Below are 27,792 nucleotides of genomic sequence, written 5' to 3'. Positions count from 1 at the left end.
GTTCATCCCCGATCGTAATGTGCTGTTCTTAACTTCAACAAGCCAGAAGAAATGGCATGCAGAAATATAACAATGAGTTTAAAATTCAAGAACGGTATTAGTCTGACAAGTACTCTTAAAAAATCTAGAATTCTAATCCAAATCTTTGATCAAAATCATGTCACTTTTGCAGTAATATCAAAACTTTTGATTAGCAAAGCTACGCCTTACACATCTACTTCCGTTGCTCAATGGTCAATCAAGTACATTGTCTCTTTAAACAGAGGTTATTTTTACTAAAATGGGAGTCGAAAATAAAGATTCCTTGTTACAAGTCATGAGAAAATACACTTTGTGAAAAAAACCACAATGATTCCAACCACAAAATACGTTGAAGATGATATCATCAAAATGCTAGACATTTGTTATCTACAACATATTTGCTGAGTTTAGTGGATTGATGTTACAACTGCAGACAGTCGGTATTTTAATGAGCACTAGTTTATGCACCACCACTACCCGACTGTATTCATAAGAAGCTGAACTCATACAGAACATTATAAAAGACAGAAATAAAACATCTAGCAAAGTTTTTTAATCCTGTCATCCCATTACCAATATTATTTTAGTGGTTAATTCCAATTAAGGTTTTTAAATTATAAACTGGAAGATCCGATTTGAATATTGATCTGTTTATAGATATTGACACAGATGGACGACAAAGTCTAAGACAAACGTGATGATTTCAATTTTCAAAAAGTCAACTTCCAATTCAACTGCAGTAACATACCTTCTTACCCTTCGTATGACTTTAAAATGTCACATTTTAACAACACGGTTATATATCTTAAGACACTATTATGATCGACTTATCCGTAATTTCGCCGATTGTGAATTAACTCCATTCGTGGCAATTTGACTAAGTGTGGATTTGTGTGATAAAATACAAAAATAAGTCAGCAATGAACGAGGTTATTAAATGGAATATAGGCTTTTTTGTACTTTTTGGTTAAATATTTGTTCGTTTTTGTTGTAATTAAGATTGTGACACGGTGTTGACTGAGGTACCCCTATTTTACATTTTTACCTAATTTTTCTGTTTGTTTTATTCACACATCGTTGTCAATATAATGGAATTTGATGCAACTGTCATACAAGTGAGAGGTTCAGCGCTATAATACCAGGTTCAATCCACCATTTTCTACAAAATGCTCGTACCAAGTCAGGAATATGACAGTTGTTGTCCATTCGTTTGATGTGTTTGTGCTTTTGATTTTGCAATTTGATTAGGGACTTTCCGTTTTGGATTTTCCTCGGAGTTCAGAATTTTTGTGATTAAACTTTTTGCATGATATATGACAAAAAAATGTATGATGCTTCCCTTCTCACTCCTCTCTAAATGTTCATGCGATTTCCTGAGTTTTAGTTTGTTACCTATATTGGTATCCTCTGAATCGATGTATGAGTTTTGAACATCGTTAAATTACTCTTGCCAAAATTGACAACAGATTGTATAATGACAGTATATATCAATAGAAAAACACAAACTCATGGTCGGGAATCGGCTAATTTTTCATGATATTTGCATCATAAATTTTACCGATTCAGTTAAACAGAATGCAGGAATCGTATATCTTAGAACTAAGTCTAATGATGCCAATAAAAATATATCAAAATAAAGCAGTTTTCAATATACTATTAATATGATACATTTTTCAAAATATTTGTAACCGGAATTGACCGATTGGCATACGTAATATCACTTTGCACTCATATTTTATTTTGTTTTCTTATATATTATTATAGTTGTCATAACTGCGATCATGCCAAACAATATCACAGCAACACATCCTGCCAAAAGAAATTCGCCTCTTACATGTCTTAAACCATGTCTCTGAAAAATATAAATTAGCTACAAGGTAAAGCGAAACAAAACTACACAAGTATAGAAACAATACATTTTAAAAGATATATAAATGTAAAGATAAGAACAGCTTTTGGAGACAAATAAAAACTACTATCGGTATAATGAATATAAAATAAATGAAAGCTATTGTAATTACGATTTTCTTGTTTGAATTGTGTCACATTTTCAAACTGTTAGAAATGTCGGCGGTTTTTCAGCTTGCTCTGGTTTTTATCATTGTTAAAAGCAGTACGTTGAACTATAGTTGCTAAGCTAACATCCACGTCAATTGGTCTCCAGTGGGTAGTTGTCTCATTAACTATCATACCACATATCATTGTTCTATGTGATAATGATTATTGTTTTAGATTACGAAAAAATACCAAATCTAAGAAATAGTATAAAGGCGGAATGATTTAAAATAACACCTAAAAAATAACTGCTACATCTAAGACATACGACTAAGGTTGAATAATATACAATAAGTATGAGGAAAAAAAATATAGGGGGGAAGAATGATATAAAATAAAAACTAGGAAAAAACTAATACATCTAAGATATAGTACATAGATCGGAATGATATAAAATAAAAACAAAAAATAACCAGTAAATCCTAAGAATCGAATATAGAGTGGACTGAAATAAAATGAAAAAAAAAAAAAAAAAAAAAAAACATGAAAAACCCGCCACATCTGAGGAAGTTCATGGGGTTTAATGATATGAAATAAAAAAAATAGTAAATTACAATACATTTTTGAAAAAGGACATAAGGTGGAATTATATGAAAAAGCAGCCAGTGAATAACCAATAAATCTTATACATCTTAGAATAAGGATATAAGGTGGATGAATGATATTATTAACAACTGAGAAATAAGTCATATTTATAAGAAAAAGACATAGGGAGGATTGTAATAAAATCAAAAATAGGAAAAAACAAAACCAACTAGTAAATAGAATAAATGTCGGAATGATATAATAAAACTCGGAAATAATCAATGCATCTAAGAATTAATACATAGATTGGTACAATATACAACAACTACTACATTTACGAAGCAACCAATACATATAGGGAATAGGATACAGGATAGTTTGATATAAAATAACTACTAGTAAATAGTACATAGGGTAGAATGATATAAACTAAAGGCTAGGAAATAACCACCACATCTAAGACATAGTATATAGGATGGAATGGTATTATATAAGTCCTAGGATATAACCAAAACATCAAAGAAATAAGACAAAGATTAAAATTATATACAATTACTACTAGGAAATGACAAAAAACTTCTGTGAAATAAGACATAAATCAGAATTACACACAATAACTTCTAGGAAATAACCATTACATCTGAGAAATAAGACAAACACAGTAACTGTTAGGAATCATATACAAAAAATAGAGAATATCATATGGTTTTTTCAATATCACATCCGTATCAACCCCAGACACCAATATAATCCCAAGAAATCTGCTCGAGGGATTATATTGGTTGAGGGTTGATACGGTGTGTAATATTGAAAAAGCCAGATCATATACACTTTATTATATACCTCAAATAGATGTTTTTATGTACATGACGTTGTACAGATTAGGGGTTTGATAAAGCCTTTTGCAACAGTGACTGGTATCGATGACGTGACGTGATACAGATTAAAGGTGTGATAAAGCCTTTGCAACCGTGACTGCTATCGATATCACCACGGATGGCTGATACAGTACGATTGCAATTGGTCGTATTACACATACAGTTTATATGTATTTACCACTAAGTATAAAATAACTACAAAGAAATAAACTAAAGATCGAAGAAATAAGACAAAGATTAAAATTATAAACAACTACTACTAGGAAATGATTAAAACATCTAATAAACAGAATACAGGGTGGAAGGATAAAAACGTACAAAAAATGAAAATAACCACATCTAAGAATAGGGGTATATAGTGGGATATTATAATAGAATACTAGGAAAAAATCAATTCATCTTAGAAATAAGACACAGATTCAGATTGGAATTGAATAAAACAACAACTAGAAAATAACCAATTAATCTAAGAAATATTATATAGGTTGGAATGATTATAAACAGATACAATAAAATAACCATTGCATCTAATAAAAAGGGCATAGATTTGACTTATGTAAAATTATAACTAGGAAATATACCGTACATCATAGATATAGTATATAGGGTGGAATAATATATAATAAAAACTAGGAAATAACCACCATATCTAAAAAAACATGATATATAGTGGAATGATATAAAATAAAAACTATGAAATTAACAACATATATAAGAAACATGATATGTGGTGGAATGATATAAAATAAAAACAAGGAATATGTTTGAATTTTGATTGACATGTTGATTTTTTAAATATATGTTACTTTTTAAAAATAACTACCAAGGCAAATATCTAAAGCTCACAGTTGAAATGCAAGAGCACATGCACATAATCCACTACCCCTAGGTAGCCATATCTCCAAGAAAGATTGCATCCCTTATGTAGTATATGATTAAGTTTCTTGAAACAATTTTTTGCACAAAGGAGAAGGTCCGATAAGAGCTAATTTTGGACTAAAATTTAAAGTCCTTCGGATGAAAGATTTTGACATTTTTTAAACTCTTAAGTGTCTACTTCAGTCGATTCAATTAGTTGATGTAAAAGATTTGAACTGATTTGGTCATTAAAGACGCTCAAATTCAAGCTTAAATATGAAAAATCTATCAAATATGCCATAAAACGTCACTTTTCACACGGTTTTTGTATAAAAATGTAAGTGGCTGCACTCGTGTTCAGTTTCAACCTTTATATATGTTATGTATTATCATCAATTACAACATATATATTTAAATATTAAGACTGAACACAAGCGCGGTCACATCAATTTTAGACTAAAATCGCTACAACATTGAGCATGATATTAGGCATAGTGAACTCACAATCAATTATCTTTCTTTTTATTTGTTGTTACAAAATATGGTTATAATCAACTATACAGTATGATTAAGCGTCCGCAAACTACATTTCTGCACAAATTTTAGTTTGATTTTAGCAACTAGGACCTTGATCTTAGACATTATGACTTCAAAATCAATTTTGAACGCAAAACGCGCGTTCCGTATACAAAAGACTAATCAGTGCCGTTCAAATCAAAAAAGTTAAAAAGCCAAATGAAGTACGAAGTTGAAGCGCATTGAGGACCAAAAATTCTGAAAGATTTTGCCAAATACAGCTAAGGTAATCTATATGTAATCAAATAATATTATGTAATATTTGATTTATTCTCCGGAAACAATTTTTTTTTACACACTTTTTTTTTTTAAAGTAACTAGGACCTTGACTTTTAAAATAGTGATCACTAACTCAGTAGGTCAGATAATCTGCACACATTTCTGACTATCTTAAACATACTTTGACCATGGTATAAGCATACTAAATTCAATGTCCCCCGCGTTGCACGTATTTTATCTATCTAGGAGCAATAACTTAAAAAAAAACATTTTTTTGTTGTTCTTTAAAACAATTTATAAATAAAAAGCGAGCGCGAGGGACAAAATTTTTTTTTATATTGAATACTAAATATTTAAAACAGACCTTCAAGGTCATTACTTATAGTATAGTGCCCTATAAGTTTTATAAAAAAAGTGTACCCGTGAAAGCGCTAAACAGGTCATTTTTCATAAATTTAATATTTTCAAGGGTCATAACTCTTTTAAAAAAAGCGATCGTCCACCATTATAGAACTTGTCCGAGATATTGCTGATATTAACCTATAGTATAAGTTTTATAAAAGTCTCTCAAGAATTGTACCTGTGAGAGTGCTAACAAGAACGGACGGACGCCCGGTGTTTCTATATCCCCCGCAACGCGTTGCGCGGGGGACAATAACGAATTTAAAATTATTCTATGTTAACATATCTATCAAACTCAGGTTACAGTACGATATAAAAAATAAAATAGCAAGAATACCGAACTCCATGGAAAATTCAATAAGTCACTTATCAAATGTCAAAACGAAAAGTTCAAACACATCTAACGAATGGAAAACATCTGTCACAAATTCCTGACTTGGTACAGGCATGTCCTTATGTAGAAAATGGTGGATTAAACCCGGTTTTTGTAGCTAGCTAAACCTCTCACTTGTTTAAAATACTGAAAAATTATACGGAAACAAAGATGACACATAGATTGTCGGAGAATAATAGATAGACAGAAGTCATGTATAATCTTACATGCTCATTTTCTTCTTTTCCTGATTCCTTAGTTACGCCTAAAATAGCTCCTAATTCCGTCGTCCCAACAACAAATTTATCTACAATGATAAAAAGCATGTTTTATGTGTATATAATTGTGTGATACATATATATATCTTTAGATTATTAAATCAATTTTAAAGTTTTGAACATTCTCTAATTGGTTTTGAATTTAGAAAAAAATGAAAGATATCCAGTTTACTTCAACTGGAAGAAACAAAACGTCATAATGTTGGGTTATAGCTAGCTTAAACTCTGCGTAAAATAAAGTTTTGAGAAATTGTTTCATTATCAAAAAACAAAATGTTCCAATCCAGTCAGGCGATAATTATTTTTCCAGTAAAGATTACTTCGTGACCTACCTATTGACTCTCATGCAGAAGGGATTTTGATTGAACAGTTTATTACGTTTAACTTCATCCCAAATTTATACCATTGGAAAATAACTCATCAAACACACCAGGTTTTCGTCTACAAAAGACTCATGAGGGACGCTCGAATGAAAAATGAAAAAGACCAAATAAAGTACGAAGAAAAAGAGCATTAAGGACCTACAATTCTAAAAGGTTTTGCCAAAACCAGCATGGAAGAATGCATGTTTTGATATTTTATAGTAGTCTATTGAACTACATTCCGGTTAATTGCATTTATTCTGATTTCCTTCGAATTTTAATTTACTTTTTCCATGATAGGAAGTAATTGCTTCATGGCTCTAATTTTTTGAAACTTTTGTCAGAATGTTCGTTCCTTCAGCCATTAAATAGCAGTTAATGCTATCATTACATAGTAAACACATGTTTAAAATTCTTAAAGACATATATTCTGTGAAATAATAAATGGACTAGCCCGCCCTATATTAAACCAATGAGCACCGTGGAAAGTCAAACAACAACAATGGCAAGGAAAACAGCAAAGATAAAGAAACAATAAATAAAGAAAGAAACTTCATGTGCCACATGTGGAACAGGATCTGCTTACCCTTCCGGAGCACCTGAGATCACCCCTAGTTTTTGTTGGGGTTCGTGTTGCTTAGTCTTTGGTTTTCTATGTTGTGTCATCTTTACTATTATTTGTCTGTTTGTCTTTTTTTTTTGCCATGGTGTTGTCAGTTTGTTTTCGATCTGTGAGTTTGACTGTCCCTCTGGTATCTTTCGACTCTCTTTCACATATTTACTATACATGTGAAAATAAAGAGAGATGTAGGATTAACATAAAAAAAAACAAAGTCAAAAGATAGCAAAGGGACATTCACACATTGTAATGTTGTCAATATAATTGAATTTTATCCGACTGTCATACAAGTAAGAGGTTTAGATAGCTATTAAACCAGGTTTAATCCTCCCTTTTCTACATAAGGAAATGTCTATACCAAGTCAGGACTATAGCAGTTGTTTTCCATTCGTTTGATGTGTTTGAGCTTTTGATTTTGCCATTTGATAAAGGACTTTCCGTTTTGAATTTTCCTTTGAGTTCTTTTTTCAACCTCATTAGTCGAAAAATAAACTGACAATGCCATGGCCCAAAACGAAAAAAAGACCAAAAGACAAACAACAGTATACAAAACACAACATAAACAACTAAAGTTTGAGCAATACGAAACCCCCCAAAAAATTGGGGATGATATAATGTGCACCGGAAGTGTAAGCAGATCTTGCTCCACATGTGACACCCTTCCTGTTGTTTAAGGAATGACTGTAATATTTTTTTCTGTCTATGATGAAATGATGGTGAAAACATGAGGGTTATTTAAAAGTGTGCACAACATTTTTCAGGCTATTTCTTAAAAACAGAAAAAATATTACAGTCATTTCTTATAATTTAATCCTAAATTTCATTTTTAAGGAGTAAACCATGAAAAAAAACGTTGACAAAATTATGTCTATGAACTGGTAGTAAAAAAACTTTTAGCCAATCAGAAGACGTGGTACATCCAAAATTAAATTATTTGGGTGTGTTGACAACACAAACGACACAACAATCCTAACAGACATCTTAAAATTAATAATTTACTTGCGTTACATATATATAGCCAATCGGGACAATCTAGCCATATGTAAGAGTTAGGGTTGACAGCTTGTTAACTGCAATCGATCTATTTGAGCAGTCAAAATGCGTTGATTGTATCAATTATATGATATACAGTCACTGTCCATATGCATTTTAAGCAAAGCTTATTCTTTAAAATTTGCAATAAATTGACCACTGACTGATTTTAACAACACACTAATTTGAAACGTAACAATTTTATTCCGACAAAATTAAATGGAATTTCAAAGGGTTCACATTTAACATCAGTTTTAAAACTATAACAACAAACAAATTTAATATTTTGAATTGGTATGAATTCATTAGGGGCTATAGTATAAAAATAAGAGCAGTGATTTGACTTGGTATAATAATGATATAGGGATTAGTAAGAATATTTTCTAGTACCTATTCTTATACCGATATTTTGTCAGATCAATACACTTTATTCTCTATATATTGATGTATAGTTCTGTAAAAAATGAAAACAACACTTTATGAATTTGATTCGTCTTAAGCGCTTTTCTGGGTTTGCCTTCATCAGAAGCCAAAAATGTATAAGAACCGAAACCGTTGAAGAAAGTTTACTGTTAACCAAAAATTAAAATCATTCAAAACATTATTTTTTTCTACAACCAGATATAGATGGCTTTAGCATATACAAACAACTGTTTGGGAATATACGTTTCAAATAATCCTCAACTTCGAAATTCATTTAATTTGGCAAATGTTTCGATTCGAGCACCTGGTGTTCTTTGTTATAAGCCTGTTATCTATGATCATTTTTTTTTTGTAAATTCAAATCTTTATAGGAAAGGGGTAAGTACTTTATACGTACCAATACAGGTATTATCATCTGTATCATAATGCTGCGTAGCTGGCAGTTCGCACTTGCATTTATTGTCCGAACAAAGCAAAGGAGGGTAACAACTGGTATCTCTGGCCGCAGTCGAACAATTACCATGGAATTTCCCAACTGTAATAAAATGCTTTACTTTTACTCTGTTTAAAGTAGTCTTGAATATATTTGGCCTGATTGGGCTCTGTTTCAATTAGTATGGTATAAACAATTATTACTGTTGCTGTCTTTCATATTTGCTTTTCGTTCATTAATTTGTACATTTATCAGGCCTTTAGTTTTCTCGTTTGAATTTTTTACATTTGTCATTTCGGGGCCTTTTATAGTTGACTATGCAATATGGGTTTCACTCATTGTTGAAAGCCATGCGGTGACCCATAGTTGTTAATTTCTGTGTCATTTGGTCTCTTGTGGAGAGTTGTCTCATTGGTAATCATACTACATCTTCTTATTTTTATATAAGTATCAACTTTTCTATAATAAAATGCACGCAAAACAAGGTTAACTGTTTGAACAACGCTCGATAAAGTTAAGTTAATAATGTTAGCATGCTTAAAAGTTGTTTTATTAATTAACATTTTTATTGAAGACGTATTTTCTGTAATCAATACTTTAATATACAAATAAGGAGATGAGATCTGGGTGCCAATAAGAGAACTATCCCACAGACGTGAACAACTTTCGGTCACCCTTCTAACTTCAGAATGATGTACATTGTGGGCAAATATATAATTTATTTGTATAAGCTTTAGAAACAGGACGAAAAGCGAGGCTTGTCGAGTTTTTCTCATGTTTCGTAGCGATTACAAATAAATCTTATATTTCCGGCGAAGAACATATATTGTTTTTATTCTTTAATTTACATCCAACACTTTAAGGTTAAGTCATTTGAATACCAGCTATTATACCAGCTTTAAAACCAGGTATAATTCATCATTTTCTACCTAAGAAAATGCCTGTACCAAGTCAGGAATATGACCGTTGTTTTCCATTCGTTTGATGTGTTTGGGCTTTCGATTTTGCCATTTGATAAGGAACTTTCCGTTTTGAAATTTTCCTTAGAGTTCGGTATTTTTTTTATTTTACTTTTGAATCCAAATATTTATTTTTGACTTAGGAAAAATATCGACATAGCTTAAACGCGGACTGCCAAGAGAACCCCGAATATACATGGAAGCGTAGTATCAGTAAACTCTATTTGCACATTTAAAATAAAGCCAAAAATTATTCGTGTACATGTTATTTATACAATAGTTGGCTTAGTGCAGGATTAATACTTATATTAAGATATAAAATGCCGAGCAGGACAAAATGTGACATAAATCATAATAGAAGACAAAGCCAAAGAAACAGTAGGATAGTTATTAGTTTAGTTTATTGCTTATAAATCATTAACTAATATCAATATTATCAACAGGACATGATCTACTGATCCCTTGTGATCTCAGGTCTAGGGTATCACTCCTTTTGAGCAGTTCGTATGTCTTTGCGAGTTTATTTTTGCAATGATGTGCAACTGAGCAAAATAGATTATTATTTTTTCTTTTCGACGAGATAGCATAGTGGCAAATTTTAAAATAGTAAAAACTTAGGTGAAAAACCTAAAAATAATTATTACTTAATATTCGATACTTTATAATAAAACTACATCGGTATATTATACGTTTAACTAGTTTTTCAACTATAGAGCAGTTGCTATTTTAAATAATAACGATATATGATATCAATTCATATTGATATGAAATTCTTATGGTTCGGACAGAAATGATGATACTTATGTAGACAATAAACAGCTGCGCCATGAGCACATGATATTCCCGTCGTTTTTACAAAGAATAACATTCCATAACTCCTAAATGTCATATCAGAAATTTAAAAAAAAAACAAAGGGAGCTCACGTCAATAGAAATAAAGCAATCACCAAAGTTTCATGAAAACTGCTCAAAGCACTTTTGAGTTATTGTCCTAAAACAGGAAAATCCCCCTTTTTTAATGAATAAAACCCCATAACTCGGAAACGTAAAATTCAAAATTCATATAAATCCAAAAGGCAGCTCATTTCAATAGATATAAATAATGCATCAAAATTTCATGAAAACAGCTCAAAGCACTTTTGAGTTTTTGCCTGAAAACCGGAAATTCCCCCCTTTTTTAATGAATTAAAACCCATAACTCGGAAACGTAAAATCTAAAATTTTTAAAATCAAACGGCAGCTCACGTCAACAGATATTAACAATTCACCAAAATTTCATGAAAACTGCTTAAAGCATTTTTTAGTTATAGTCCGAAAACTTGAAAATCCCCCTATTTAAATGAATAACACCCCATAACTCCGAAACGTAAAATCTAAAATTTATAAAATACGAAAAGGAGCTCACGTCAATAGATATAAACAATTCACAAAAGTATCATGCAAATTGGTTACAGCGTTTTTGAGTTATTGTACGACATTATGACGACGCACGGACTGAGGGACTGACAGACCGACGGACGGACGGACAACGGTATACCATAATACGTCCCGTAAACGGGCGTATAAAAACAATAGCAAGGCTTACAAAATCATAAAGGCTGGTATCTATGATAGTTTTTCTTTCCAAAACAAAAGAGGTCCGCATAAGATAAAACCAAGACACTCCTGCACCCCTAAAAAACAAAAGCCACAAAAACCATTACAAATATTCTGTTATATTGCATTTATACTTTTGACTTTTCTATAAAAGTTAAAACACAACTATATACCATGATTACCTACTTGGTTTACAACTTTTATCACTTGGGTCGTGATATTGGGTTTCCGGAATTTTGCAATCACATATACCAGAAACACAAACCATATTATTGTAACAAGTCGATTCTCCAACTGGTGTACAATCATCTTTGTATGTTCTTCCTATTGATAAAAATATGCAGAATTGGTGTCTGTAACACATATTGGGCAACACTAGTTTACATATGTTCAAAACTTGTTTAACCAGTGAAAACACACACACTATATGAAAAAAGGAATCACACGTTCTTGAATGAGAGTAAGAACGGTTGAATTGAATGTGTAAGCGTGACTTGATATTAATGCCTCACCCGCCAAATGGAACTAGATTGACTCGAAATGTCAAGAAAGGGAAAGAATGCAATTGGTAGTTTATTCATTCGACACGTCAGAATACATTTCTAAAAAAATTAGATTAAAAAAACTTAAATGTCTCTCGATAGTTGAGACACATTTACCTTGCATCTTTTGAATAATTAGTATTATTGAAACTTGCCTAATTTTGGTTTCAGTCGTTCACCTTTTCTGACTTGATAAAATTGAGAATGGAAATAGGGAATGTGGCAAAGAGACAACAACCCGACCATAGAGCAGACAACAGCCGAAGGCCACCAATGGGTCTTCAATGCAGCGAGAAACTCCCGCACCCGGAGGCGTCCTTCAGCTGGCCCCTAAACAAATATGTATACTAGTTCAGTGATAATGGACGTCATACTAAACTCCAAATTATACACTCATATACATATATAGAAACTAAAATAAAAAAAGATACAAGACTAACAAAGGCCAGAGGCTCCTGACTTGGAACGGGCGCAAAAATGCTGCGGGGTTAAACATGTTTTTTGATATCTCAACCCTCCCCTTATACCTCTAGCCAATGTAGAAAAAACAAACGTACAACAGTACGCACAGTAAAACTCAGTTTAAGAGAAGTCCGAGTCCGATGTCAGAATAGGAAACAAAAGAAAATAAACAAAATGACAATAATACATAAATAACAACAGACTACTAGCAGTTACTGACATGCCAGTTCCAGACCTCAGTTAAACTGATTGAAATAGTATGTCTTCATCATATGAATATCAGGCACAATCCCTCCTGTTAGTGGTTTAGTATTATACCATCATAAAACATATGAGAAGAACATAACCCGTGTCATGCCAACAACTGGTTTTAGAATAAATATGTTTAATTCCGATGCAAAGACCCTATAAGTGAATCAATATTAAAGTCAAAATATGCAATCTTTAATGACCTGACAACAGTATCATAACTATATCCCTTCTTAATAAGTCTGTTTAAAGGTTTTGTTAGCTTTGGAGATGAATACTGACATTTTTGTGCTTTGTAAAGAATATTACCATAAAAGATTGGATGTGAAATACCCGAACGTATAAGATGTCTGCATGGTGAGTTATATTTACGAATAATGTCCTTATACCGATGATAAAATTTAGTTAATGTTTTGACTAGTTTATGATATCGAAAACCCTGGTGTAATAATTTTTCAGTAATACATAAATTTCTCTCGCTAAAATCTAATACGTTGTTATATACACGAGCGAATCGTACAAGTTGGGATATAGAAACACCATTAGATGGTGACAAGGGAACGTCACCATCTAAAAATGGATAAATAACGATAGGAAATGAAAATTCATCTCTTTTATCATAAATTTTTGTATTAAGCTTCCCGTTAATGGTATAGATATCAAGATCGAGGAAAGGACAGTGGTCATTGTTAGTATTAGCTTTATTTAAAGTAAGTTCAACAGGATAAATTTCTTTAGTATACATACTGAAGTCGTCATTATTGAGAGCCAATATATCATTCAAGTTTCTAAAAGTATTGTTAAATTTTTGTATCAGATGTTGTTTCGATTGGTCTCTGCTGATTTTAGTCATAAATTGTAACTCATAACAATACAAAAACAGGTCCGCAATAAGTGGTGCACAGTTAGTCCCCATTGGAATTCCGATAACTTGACGATATACGGAATCTCCAAAGCGAACAAAAATGTTATCAAATAAAAATTCAAGGGCAGATATAGTATCGAAGCATGTCCAATTGACATAGCTCTTTTGTTTGTTGCTACTAAAAATGACCTAAAAGTGTATGAACATATGTATTCGCATTCCGACTTTTTAAACGCCCATTTAATTAGGTGAGTGAATTTTTTCTTAATAAGAATATGAGGCAAAGTGGTATATAGGGTAGAAAAATCCAAACTTTGAACAGATTCAAAATCACCAATATATGCATGCAATTTATCAAGTACTTCCAACGAGTTTTTGTCGCTCCAAAAGTAGTCAATTCCACTATTTTCAAAGGTCTTATTTGAACAATTTATTATCAGGTTTTTGATTGTACCAAGTGTACTAGTAAGTAGAATAGACAATTTAGTAGTGGAACAATAACTTGAAGACGAAATAAATCTATATTTGTAAGGTGATTTGTGTAGCTTCGGAAGCCAGTACATAGTTGGGACTTTCATTATATTTGGTTCTGCTTGTAAAGACGTATTTTAAGAAGTAGCTAATAGTTTATGTTTGTTACAGATATCGTTTTCTGAGAATGAAGTCAGTTGGAATGGTGAATTCGTGATTTCCTTTTGCAGAACCTCAATGTAAAATTTACGTCAAATTATAATGATATTATTAGCAGCTTTATCAGCCGAGACAAAAACAAATTCCTTGGCTAGTTCTTTTAGTTTATGTTTGATACGAGAAATAGGATTTTTATGGTTGTTGTTAAGAGTAAAATGTTCTTTAAAATGTTGTATACGTATATCAACTATCTTCATTACTGAATTAAAGAAAGAGTCCAAAGATTTTTTTTCAGCTTTTTCCCGTTTTATCCATTCAAACAGTAAGCACGAAGTGAGTTGTGGATGATATTACGACACTCATTCCAATTAATAATTGACGGGGGACGATATTTAGGTCCTTTACTAAGGAATGATTTTTACTCTCGGTCGCGAATGATGTTAAGGTCTCCTGTTATAACATGGGAAATGGAGCCATAAGTGTATTCGGAATTACTACAGTTACATGACGGAGGTGTATTTTCACTGATATTCACATCTTTACACACTTGGCTATAATTAAACACAAATTTTCGGGTAGATTACTTGTAAATATAACAAATAAGAGGGAGTTCAGTATTATCAAAATATCCAGGAATTTGTTCTTTAACATAATGGTCGTTAAAAATACAATATTTACAAAATCAAAACCTTTATTGACATACTTTATTTTAATAAAATGTTTTTTATGATCTTCAGGGCGATCAATTTTGGGAAACAGTTTAGAATAACAATATTCCATTATAATTTGAACGATTTCATACTTAGGACTGCGATATGAAATTGTGTTGCAATCCTCTAAAATTGTATTTAATTTATTTATAGGTAAAGAACAGAGCTTGGTTAATAGATAATGTCTGCCGTTGTTTTTTGATGTTTGCGTTAGGACCACATCCCTGCTATAAGGCCGTAGGTTCTTTTATTACTTCTTGTTGTTTTGATAAATTTTATCAAAAAGTGAAAAGTTTTTTTTTTTTTTTTATGAGAACATGTACACATCTTAAACTTACAGGAAGGTGAGTTTTTTTGCTCCGTGTTGAAGGCCTCAAACTGACTAAATAAAAGCGCTGTTCATTTGCTTTTTGTGAATTGTTTTGCTGTGCATGTACTGATTTTATGTCATGGATGGATACCCCACATCCATTATTTTTCTATTATGCAGTACAATTACCAGTTCAGCTTTGAACTTATAAAAAGAACACTATATATTTCTAATGCGATTGAGATTTTAGATTTACTGTAAATTTTAACTTCCTATAAAAGCATGATTTAGACACACCAATATTATTGCTTGAGGTTTTTGTATTTGTCTTGAAAAGAAGATAATGTATCCACAACCTCCTGCTCCGTAAATGTTTGAGCATTATATTGTGCTCAGAGAACTTCGAAAATTTTGAATATGTGTCTGAATACATGTGATAAAATATAAGCAGAAGAACAACAGATGATGTTTTCTGTTTTGAGTGTTTTATGTGCAGTATGAGTATACTAAATTTAGTGGATTCGTTTGCACACTATCATATTGAGTAGGCGTGTGCCTTAACTCATAAAGGTGAAATTATCGTTTTGAGAATTTTATGGACGCCATCACGAGTTAGTTGACCGTTATAGAATATCTGTTTCACCGATTACGACGGATATGTACCAATTGTCGTAACCACAATGCCGTCCTCTTCTCCTCGAATGTGACCTACTGATTAAGACTAATCACTGGGTTTGACCTAACATGAGCAACACGACGGATGAAACATGTGGAGAAAAATCTGCTTGCCCATCCGGAGCACCTGAGATCAACTCTCTTTTTATGTAGTGTTTTGTGTACTGTTGATTGTCTCTTCGTCGTTTTTCATTTTTTGCCATGGCATTTTCTGTTTGTTTTCGAATTAAAAGTTTGAATATCCCATTGGTATCTTTCGCCTCTATTATATATATTTGCGGTGTTACATATTAAGACACCACAATTATCGTCTAATAGCTTAATTTGTCGGTTGTTTCATATTCCCTTCTTTGACATTTTATGTCAGTCATGATGGATTATTCGCGCATAAAAAAAGACTCTCATTCGTTTGCAGATCTCGGACTGTTGGCGTTAATGTTTTTTTGTTTTGTTTATCTCGGTTTGTAATTATTTACGAGGTCTGAAACAGGTTAACTTCTATTGGGTCTTATCTAATAAAATGAAACAGTTTACTGACTAGCTATGTGCATATATGGTTTCAGTCCACTCTCTATCTCACAATACTTTGCTGGAGTCGTTTATGTTAACGTATCACCGGTAATTACTCATCAACTGACTATATTTTTGGTTAGTCTGTCTATTCGTTTTTCTTGATTCTTCAAAAATTAAAATTAAAAGGAAAAGGAAAAAAAAGTCACGTACTAATTCTATACTCTTTGGAACTAACGAGTCGTTGTAATGTTATAGTATTACAATTGAAAATATATATTTCAGTGTCTAATGTACCTGTTTTTAGACCGGTCATTCGTGATAATTTTTTTGTAGACGAGACTCGCGTCAGGCGTACCAAATTATAACGATCTTAACTATGGTGAGTTCTCTCTTTATCAATTAAATTTCAAGAAAGGCCTTCAGAAGGTAGTCAAAACCGAAATATATAAAGAAATGTAACTATATTCTATAATATTGTAAGTGTTTTTTTTTTAATTGAACTCCAAATTATAACTATATACTATAAATACTTACTTGGTTTACAATCTTTATCATTAGGATCGTAATATTGCTCTCTAGGGTTTTTACAATTACATATACCAGAAACACAAACCATATTATTGTAACAAGTCGAATCTTCTGATACTGGTGAGCAATTAGCTTCATATGACCTTCCTGTGAATAAATATATGCAGATTGGTTATCTGTAATTGGTATTGATTATGGACAATAACATGAATAAGTTGGTGATCTTTCTTAGACAAGTGAAAGTTGTGATATAACTTGGATTAATTCACCTTTCTGATCTTTTAGGCGCAGTGTATTAAGGACAAGCAACACTTTAATTGAAACAATTAAGGGTGTTAGGAGGATAACAGTCTCTTTTAATTTATCATGTGTATTATGGATGTCATGTGCATTGTAAATAGAACATTTAAACACATATTATTTTAGCGGGTTTGTTTAAACACTGTTATACTTAGGGGTGACATTTTGATATTCCGGAAGGGGGTTTGGATTGACTGTTACTACTCATGCTTAATTTTTTCACTTTGCTTACGATCGTTTCCTGTAAGATGAATTCCTTTTTTCTTTTGGACGAGATAGCATTATGGCATATGCAATTTTAGAGATTAAGAAAAGGTAAACATTATCACTTAATAAAGTTCCAGTCTTTGTAAGAATCAGGCAATTTTGAAGAATTTTAAAATATGGCCGAGAAAAACCTACTGACCTAACCATCCTATTATGAAGCTACACTCATCACGAGTTAGATATGGTAGGTCTTTCGTTTCTGTGTGTCTGGTAATTCGAGAAATCACTATATAAATTTAGGTTAGTATGATAGCAAATTACAGAGTTAGCTCCCCTCATTCTTATTGGTAATTTTAAGTGCATTTCAAACAAATTATATCTTGAAATACCAGAACAGGAAACGGAGACGAAGGTTATATTCGTGCACCATTACACACTTTGAACTTAAATAAATGTAAACTTGAGTGGGTTTTTTTTTTTGTCATGTTTTCACCACTGCCTGATTCAAAGGCAGATTGGCACTTAAACTATATGTGTTTATTTTACTTCCTCCTTGTTGTAATAATAGATCAAAATTATATGACGAAATAGATAGATGAAAAACCTTATATTCTATAATATTGCATATATTTTTTTTTAAATTTAGTTTAGATTATAACTATATCATGTCTATAGTCTCAAAACCTACTTATTTTACAACTTTGATCTTTCGGATCGTAATATTGCCGTCCAGGAATTTTACATCCACATATACCAGAAACACAAACCATGTTATTGTAACAAGTCGAATCTCCAGCTTCGGTGGAACACTCCTCTTTGTATGCACTTCCTATCAATAAATATATGCAGAAGTTATAGCTGTAACACATATTGGTTACGAACAATACTTTGGTAAAATTGAGAATGGAAATGGGGAATGTGTCAAAGAAACAACAACCCGACCATAGAACAGACAACAGCAGAAGGTCACCAACAGGTCTTCAATGCAGCGAGAAATTCCCGCACCCGGAGGCGTCCTTCAGCTGGCCCCTAAACAAATATATATACTAGTTCAGTGATAATGAACGCCATACCAAACTCCAAATTGTTCACAGGAAACTAAAATTAAAAATAATACAGGACTAACAAAGGCTAGAGGCTCCTGACTTGGGACAGGCACAAAAATGCGGCGGGGTTAAACATGTTTATGAGATCCTCCCCCTATACATCTAGCCAATGTAGAAAAGTAAACGCATAACAATACGCACATTAAAATTCATTTCAAGAGAAGTCCGAGTCTGATGTCAGAAGATGTAACCAAAGAAAATAAACAAAATGACAATAATACATAAGTAACAACAGACTATTAGCAGTTAACTGACATGCCAGCTCCAGACTTCAATTAAACTGATTGAAAGATTATGTCTTCATCATATGAATATCAGGCACAATCCTTCCCGTTAGGGGTTTAGTATCATACCATCATAACATATATGAGAAGAACATAACCCGTGTCATGCCAAAAACTGGTTTTTAAATAAATGTGTTTAGTGCCGATGCAAAGACCCTATAAGTGAATCAATATTAACGCCAAAATATGCAATTTTTAATGACCTGACAACAGTATCGTAACTATATCCCTTCTTAAAAAGTCTATTTATAGGTTTTGTTAGCTTCAGAGGTGAATACTGACATTTTTGTGCTTTATAAAGAATATTTCCATAAAAAAATTGGATGTGAAATACCTGAACGTATAAGAAGCCTGCATGTTGAGCTATATTTACGAATGATGTCCTTATACCGATGATAAAATTTAGTAAATGTTTTGACTAGTTTGTGATATTGAAAACCCTGGTGTAATAATTTTTCAGTAATACATAAATTTCTCTCGTTAAAATCTAAAACATTGTTACATACACGAGCGAATCGTACAAGTTGAGATATATAAACACCGTAAGATGGTGACAAGGCAACGTCACCATCTAAAAATGGATAATTAACGATAGGAAATGAAAAATCATCTCTTTTATCATATATTTTAGTATTAAGCTTTCCGTTAATGATATAGATATCAAGATCGAGGAAAGGGCAGTGGTCATTGTTAGTATTAGCTTTATTTAAAGTAAGTTCAACAGGATAAATTTCTTTAGTATACATACTGAAGTCGTCATTATTGAGAGCCAAAATATCATCCAAATATCTAAAAGTATTATTAAATTTGTGTATCAGATGTTGTTTCGATGAGTCTTTGCTGATTTTTGTCATAAATTGTAACTCATAGCAATACAAAAAAGTCCGCAATAAGTGGTGCACAGTTAGTTCCCATTGGAATTCCGATAACCTGACGATATACGGAATCTCCAAAGCGAACAAAAATGTTATCTAGTAAAAATTCAAGGGCATATATAGTATCAAAGCATGTCCAATTGACATAGTTTTTTTGTTTATTGCTACTAAAAAATGACCTAAAAGAGTTTGAACATATATATTCACATTCTGACTTTTATTTGGTAGTCTTTTTAAGAATGTTGGAACATGGGTTAAAGTATTTAACTTTTCAGTCTTTGTTATTTCTACATATTTCTTCTAAAGCTTATACAAAATTTAAACATCAACATTGTATTACGATGAAATACTAAACATGATCAGCAAGATTACATTAGTTTGGGGTAAAATTCCGGCAGAAGGAAGAGAACATTTGCTAGTCAGTTTTGAATGTTTTTACTTGTCAATTTTTGATATTGTTACCTATTATGTCTATTTGGTTTGCTCACACATTGTTGTCAATATAATGGAATTCTATGCGACTGTCATCAAGTGAGAGGTTTAGCAAGCTATAAAATCAGGTTTAATCCACCATTTTCTACATAAGGAAATGCCTGTACCAAGTCAGGAATATGACAGTTGTTTTATAATATATTGTCGGGAACTGACACTTGACAATCGTATCGATTACCTTTTCAGGCCATTCTAATTACCAATATGGTACGGAAACGGACATGTGTCAAATTACGTATACGAACTCGCTTTTATTGACGATAACATACGACCCTACATTACCAATTCGATACAGTTTTAAAATAATGATTGGAAGTTGTCTTGTATTTTATAACAATTATGTATAAATATTTAATATTAATTATAAAATGAACAATTATACAGAAACTAAAGGTGTTTTAAAAGAGAAAACGGCAATTGCGATTATAACTTTCTTTCTTTTTTGTTTCTATTTTCTTTTTATGAAACAATAAAAAACGGACTTTCATCTTAAAAGTGTTTAAATGTGGGTGTATGCTTTTAATCTTAAAAATAAATAATTTCATTAAATATAATTTGTGTTGATCACAAATTGTTTTCTTAGAAGAAAACTATTATAATAATTAGTATACATTTACCGATCAAAGGTACCTTTTTTTATTTATTTTTTCAACTATGCATGAGTTGTCTTTTATTTTGTCTGGCACAATATTTACTCTTTGATTTTGCATGTACAGCAAAGGATTTTGATTTTTGATTTTTTGGTGTTTTAACGCCACTTTTAAGCACCGCTATTGGGGTATTTAGTGGCGGCCTGTTTTTATTGCTGGAGGAAGCCGGAGTGCCGGAGAAAACCACCGACCTTCGATAGGAAAACTGACAATCCTAGTCAATTAAGATTGGAGTCGAGTGCACCTGCACCTGCGGGATTACAGCAAAGGATATTCCTTCTTTGTCTTAATAATGTAAACAAATATCTAATTCATTCCAAAATGATAAACTAAACAATAAGACAGACACTAAAGTTTACTTTATTAGAGAAAGCGGGAATTGTGATTATAATTTTCTTTCTTTTTTTGTGTGTTTCTACTTGCATATCAACTGAGACATGCAATAAAAAAATTAAGTTAAAAAATGTATAATATCACCTAATGTCCTGTGACTTTCTGTCAAGCAATTTGTGTTTTTTTTGTTGCAAGAATTCTTTTCTTCTGTAATAATTATTAACATTGAGGAAACAAGTTATGCCAAATATAAGCTAGCCCCTCCATTTGATAAAACATTATTATATATACGATACAAATTTGAGTAGTTATTTATATTTTATTTCTCATTGGGAATTTTAATTGTTTTCAAATATTTTGAACACTGTGGTGTAGTAACAATTCAACTTCCCGTGTACAAGGTGACAATTTAAACTCATTAGAACATGTTGTGATTTACCTGGTAATAACATAATTTATTTACCTAATATACATGTCATACTGTGCAATTATATGTCTTGGAGACATGATTGTGTATATTGAAATGAAAATTAATTGCCATTTTCTTTTAAATATTTAATCTTAAAAATTAATAATTTCCTTAAATATTATATAAAGGCAACAAAGTCATAAATCGATGTGTTGATCAAAAACTGTTTTAATTAATTTGAAAATTATTATTGTAATTAGTGATGGTATGTCCTTAGATTGGACTCTTTCGTAAGAAAAAACAACAAATTTTAACTTTGTTTATTTATTTTAGTTATATAAGAATACATTTCGTTACAGAAGTATGCCTAAATGCAAAGGGATAATAAAAAAAAAAACGGCGGCCATAAATCAGTGACCATTTCACATCGCTTTAAATCACTTCTCAACCTGAAAATCTCTCTTTTATGTGTCATTATAAATAAGAAATTATATTCTGTTTCGTTTAATACTTAAAAACTAAAACGTTTTTGGAGATCGTTTAAAATCCGTAAATTAACACAGCCGTTGACATCTTTGATTCCAATTCCTCGCAAGTCTCGTAAAATCTCGTGGATTCCAGTAATTCGGTCATATCATAAGGAAACACCTACGAGATTCTAATCCCGTTAGTATAATAGTCCCAGCTTTTACCAATATTGATTGTTCAATTTTATACTGCATATGTTTTTTTCTCCATGGTACAAAAGGTAAAAAAACAAAAAATACCAAACTCCAAGGAAAATTCAAACACATCAAACGAATGGAAAACGACTTTCCTATTCCTGACTTGGTACAAGCATTTCCATATCTAGAAAATGGTGGATTAAACCTGGTTTAAACTAAACATCCACTGTTTTGATGAGTGATTACGTTATGAGGTCTCTGTAGCGAAATTATGATATGTACCAAATAACAGGTATTGAATGCAACTTTGGCCCAGAATATCGATAGAGTGTGACTGTATCGCAACTCACTACAAGACAAGTATTTGCGGTGTCTCATATTACGACACTTTTTGATTAAATCTGTATTCCAATGCTGGATGATTCATAAATAACAAGAGACTCTCATTGTCTCGACAAACACCGACCTGTTGGCATGTTGGGAGTTAATACCATTTTTCCTTAGTTTGGTTTATCTTATTTTGTAATGATTCACGGATTAAAACACCGCTTTATTACTGTTGTGTCTTATCTTTTTAAGGGAAAAACTTGATGAAGTGTACTCAATAGTTCACGTCAGTCCTATCTCATAACCTTGCTTGAGTAGAGCAATATCAGAGGTTATAGCTCATCAATTGACGAGGTAGCATAATGTCATATTAGATAGTTGAAATGTGATGAAAAATTGTGAAAAGAATCATTTAGTTACTATGAACGTAACGAAAAATTATAACAAAAATACCGATTTCAAGGTAATTCAAAAAGTGGAAGTGCATAAAAACTGACATAATCAATCGCTATCAAGTAACGAGTGAAAGCAACTGTCACATTCCGGACTTGGTACAGGCATTTTCCGAAGAAAATGGTGGGTTAAACCTCATTTTATAGCTAGCAAAATTATAGGTAGCTCTCCACAGTTAGGTGTGTATCTTCGCATTTTGGCCCCGGTGGATTTTTCAAATATGAAAGCTACATGTAGTGTGCAATAACATTATTTTTTGGATAGCTGAAGATTAATATAGCCGTCATGATTGTGTAATGTATGTATGAAGGCAAGATACACCCAATTTTTCTTTAATCCTTTGGTAGATTAATGTTGATAGTTTTAGAAAAGGTATCACTCAAAGGGGTTAGAATTCTAGTTTGAACCAAATTTAGGGGGAATTTGTGACCTTGTCATGCCCCTTTTTGCAATATTTTATGGTAAATAAATGCAGAATGTTGCCATGGATACTAAAAAAATGAATTATATTCTAACTTTTTAAAATCAAATTTATAACAGATACTGTTTACATTCATGTGCACATGTATGACACAAACAGTTGGCTTATATAATAAAGCCTGGAATAGAAGAAGATTAAACATTTTGTGGTTCAATTTTAATTTTATTTCCTAACTGTGGAGTGCTACATTTTGTACCATATGTGTTGATTGTACATTAAACCAACCTTAAAATTTCTCGTCGATGCAATGTTAGATAATGAATATGTATAATTCAAATTTCAATGCCCTAATGAAACTGATTCGTTTGGAGGCCTGTATTGATTCTTATGAAAACGAAAATGCACTTTAGCGATCCAAATTATACAACTGGTATGTATTATGTGTTTTCTTTTGATAATCCGTGTTTCATTAAAGGCCTGCTTAAGGTACAGTCAAGACCGAATACACAGTGAAAATTTATTATATAGTATTGCATATTTTCTTATTTAAATTCACATTACAAATATATAATCCGAATACTTACTTGGTTTACAACTTTTATCATTTGGATCGTGATACTGTATGGCGGGATTCTGACATTCACATATACCAGAAACACAAACCATATTATTGTAACAAGGCGAATCACTGGCAGGTGAGCAATTATCTTTGTATGTTCTTCCTATGAATAAAGATATACAGAATTGTTATCTGTAACAGCTATTGATTATGGACAAAAAAGGTGGTCTTTATACGACCAAAGTAAGTTGTAATATTGTTTTTAAAGAAATATGTTCAGGCAAGATAATTTTCTACTATATGTTTCCACCATTAGGAGATTTAACACATTACCTTGTGTAACTATGCCAAAACTCTGAACATGACCATCAGGACTACATACATATATGTCAAAGGGATATATGTTAGCATTTTTGAGTACTTTATAAAATTGAGAATAGAAATGGGGAATATGTCAAAGAGACAACAACCCGACCAAAGAGCAGACAACAGCCGAAGGCCACCAATGGGTCTTCAATGCAGCGAGAAAATCCTGCACCCGGAGGTGGTCCTCAGCTGGCCCCTTTATAAAATGTGTGCTAGTTCAGTGAAAATGGACGTCACCCTAAACTCCAAAACATATAAATGAACTAAAATTAAAAAAACATACAAGACTAACAAAGGCCAGAGGCTCCTGACTTGGGACAGGCGCAAAAATGCGGCGGGGTTAAACATGTTTTGTGAGATCTCAATCCTCCCACTATACCTCTTGTTTATGCATGTAATGTGCAGTTTCAAAATAATATTGAAACGCATATGCTTCAGAAATTTATTCATCTAAGATTAACTAAGCGGGTTTTTTTTTAACACTATCTATTAAGTATGTGTTACGCAATCAGTTAGCTTTGAGTAATTTGTTTCTAATGTGTAAATAATCGTCTCTCGTAATTCTATATGAATGGCTTTTACATATTTATAATTTGTTTTAATCAATGCGTTATGTATTGGTTTGTAAAAGTTAAAACGTTAATAACATATTGTATTGTATTGTATTGCAATCAGCTGGTGAACAATTTTACTTCAATGTAGTTAATCAATCCAATACTGACTTTCAGTAGAAAGATCTGTTGCAGTTGCACTTGAATAGGATAATTTTTAACTTTAAATACCAAAACTAATACTGATTGTCTCAGTCTATTTCTCTACGGTACAAAACCGTACGAAATCAAGAAAAAACACAAGCTTGTATACAAATCTAAAAATAATGACAAAGTTTTCTCCAAAGTAAGAAATATAATACATACTTGTTTTACAATTTCTATCTTTTAGGTCGTAATATTGCTCTTTAGGAATTCCACAATCACATATACCAGAGGAACAAACCATATTATTGTAACAAGTCGAATCCCCAGCTACTGGTGAGCATTTATCTTTGTATGTTTTTCCTATGAATAAATATATGCATAATTGTTATCCGAAACTCCGCTGATAATTGAAAGATGTAATATTACTTTGAATAATTCCCTTTTCATCGTAGGTTTCTTTGTACATATTTCACATTGAATTATTAAAATTTCACAGTCAAAAGAGTTAAAATTACTAAATGGAATTATTTTTATATGCTTTTACATGAGTGGTCGAAGGGGTTAGAAGAAGGAGAATAGTTGATTTTAACTGTTTTGAGTACTGTATGAATAGCATTATAAACACATTCGGCTAAAAATAGAGATAGATATGAAAAAAAGAAGATATTGTATGATTGCCAATGACACAACTATCCATCAGAGTCATAATGAAATAGATGGTAGAAACCATAGGTCATCGAACAACCGTCGACAATGAGCAAAACTCATATTGCATAGCAAGCTATTAAAAGCCAAAATATAACAAAAAGTTAAACAATTGAAATAAGAAAACCAACGGCCTGATTCATGTACAAAACAATGATTAAAACAAATATGATGTACAGCAACACACGACAACCACTGAAATCGAGGTTTTTGACTTAGGACAGGCACATACATAATGTGGGAAGGCTAAATCTGTTTGCGGGCACTCAACCCACCCCTAAACCTAAAATAGTGATTTAACAGCACAACATCAGACCAAACTTTAAAGATTAGTTGAAAAGGACTTGACTCAACAGAACGATACAAAACATCTAAGAAAAACTAAATACAGAAAGTAACGATCTGTGAGTACTCGCAGTTACTGAAATATAGTTCAAGTTAAAAACCACTTATAAAAATCGTGTATCCAAGACAAAATATCAATCAGTACAAATTAATTGAATCTAGTGTAAAAACACTATGCGCAGTCCGTCAAAAACATGGCTTCGTACAACGCAAAAACATCGACTTGATATAGGACCGTATATGTTTTTAACTGTATAGCAATATGTTTTAATTTATGTTTTAATCTACGGCTAACAAAATCAATTTAATAGCGATGAAAAAAATATTCAAAGATGTTAAATTGATAATATTTCGGAACAAATTATTTCAGAGAATCGACAAATTTACGTGGATCAAATTTAAATTTACGGGCTCCAAAAACAACTTCAACGTAAAATCTTGGATTTAGCATCTAAAGCTGTTGCTAAAGCCAAACTTCAAAACCAAATGATTTATCTATGAAAATTTAAGGATTAACGTTTAAGTTCATTTAAATCTATAACATCACTACACAGGTAAGGCTAATGAGTTGGGACACACCATAAGATATGGTTAAAGGAACATCACCGTCCAAAAACAAAAGAAACTTTACGAAAAATCTTCCTTTTTGTGGTAGATTTTTGTATAGTAGTATATTTTTTGTGTCTGAGGCTTAGCTCACGAGAGAGAGGAATGTATTTGCGATGTTACATATAAAGACACCAGTAACATCGTGTAATCTATAAATATTCCGGTTGTGTCATATTCCCTATTTTGACATTTTGTTTGAGTCTGGACTCTCATTGTGGATAATTCATACACAAATAGAAATGTTTATTCTATCGAAAAAATGGCATGTTTACACATGTTATAGATGATGCGATTTCCTCAGTTTTGTTTATCCTTTTTTTTTATTGATTTACGAGTTTTGAATACCGGTTAACTACTTTTACGTTTTATCTAGTAAGTTGAGAAACTGAAACACTGGACTGAACAGTCAGGTGAATAGATGATTTCAAATCTATTTCTCTCATATATAAAAAGAAGATGTGGTATGATTGCTAATGAGATATTTTTCCACAAGAGACCAAATGACACAGAAACTAACAACTATAGGTCACCGTACGGCCTTCAATAATGAGCAATGTCCATACCGCATGAGTTAGCTATTAAAGGCCCCGAAATGACAAATGTAAAACAATTCAAACAAGAAAACTTCCTTGCAGGATTAGTTACTGTTACCGGTTAAAACTCATCAACTGATTTTAATAGTGGTTCCACGACAGGAATTTCTGATCCCTTACAAGCGCATGAGCTAACCCCTGGTATCTATGATGAGCTTCTAGAAAGGCCAGCAAAATATGGTCAAGACCGAAATAACTTTAAAAAAAACCCAATATATTCTATAATATTACACATCTTTTTTTTGTAGAAGTTAAAATTACAATTATATACTATGAATACATACTTGGTTTACAACTTTTAT

At 31.8% G+C, this 27,792-nt stretch overlaps 1 long non-coding RNA gene across 3 annotated transcripts; it reads right to left on the bottom strand.

Moving 5' to 3' along the window:
- Positions 1 to 1,723: 1,723 nt before the first annotated feature.
- Positions 1,724 to 27,792, bottom strand: LOC127718431 (uncharacterized). Of its 3 annotated transcripts, none has more exons than XR_007989824.1 (4): positions 27,775 to 27,792; positions 9,019 to 9,156; positions 6,135 to 6,214; positions 1,724 to 1,873 (listed from the first exon to the last, which is right to left on the bottom strand). It is a non-coding gene; the product is annotated as an uncharacterized LOC127718431 (long non-coding RNA). The 3 variants fall into 3 exon arrangements; XR_007989822.1 differs by lacking the exon at positions 27,775 to 27,792 and adding an exon at positions 24,200 to 24,231; XR_007989821.1 differs by lacking the exon at positions 27,775 to 27,792 and adding an exon at positions 11,796 to 11,923.

Source organism: Mytilus californianus, unplaced genomic scaffold (genome assembly GCF_021869535.1).
Source record: "Mytilus californianus isolate M0D057914Y unplaced genomic scaffold, xbMytCali1.0.p SCAF_10, whole genome shotgun sequence".
Taxonomy (NCBI): domain Eukaryota; kingdom Metazoa; phylum Mollusca; class Bivalvia; order Mytilida; family Mytilidae; genus Mytilus; species Mytilus californianus.
Note: the sequence above shows the minus strand (reverse complement) of the source record. Positions and strands in the feature narration are given on the sequence as shown.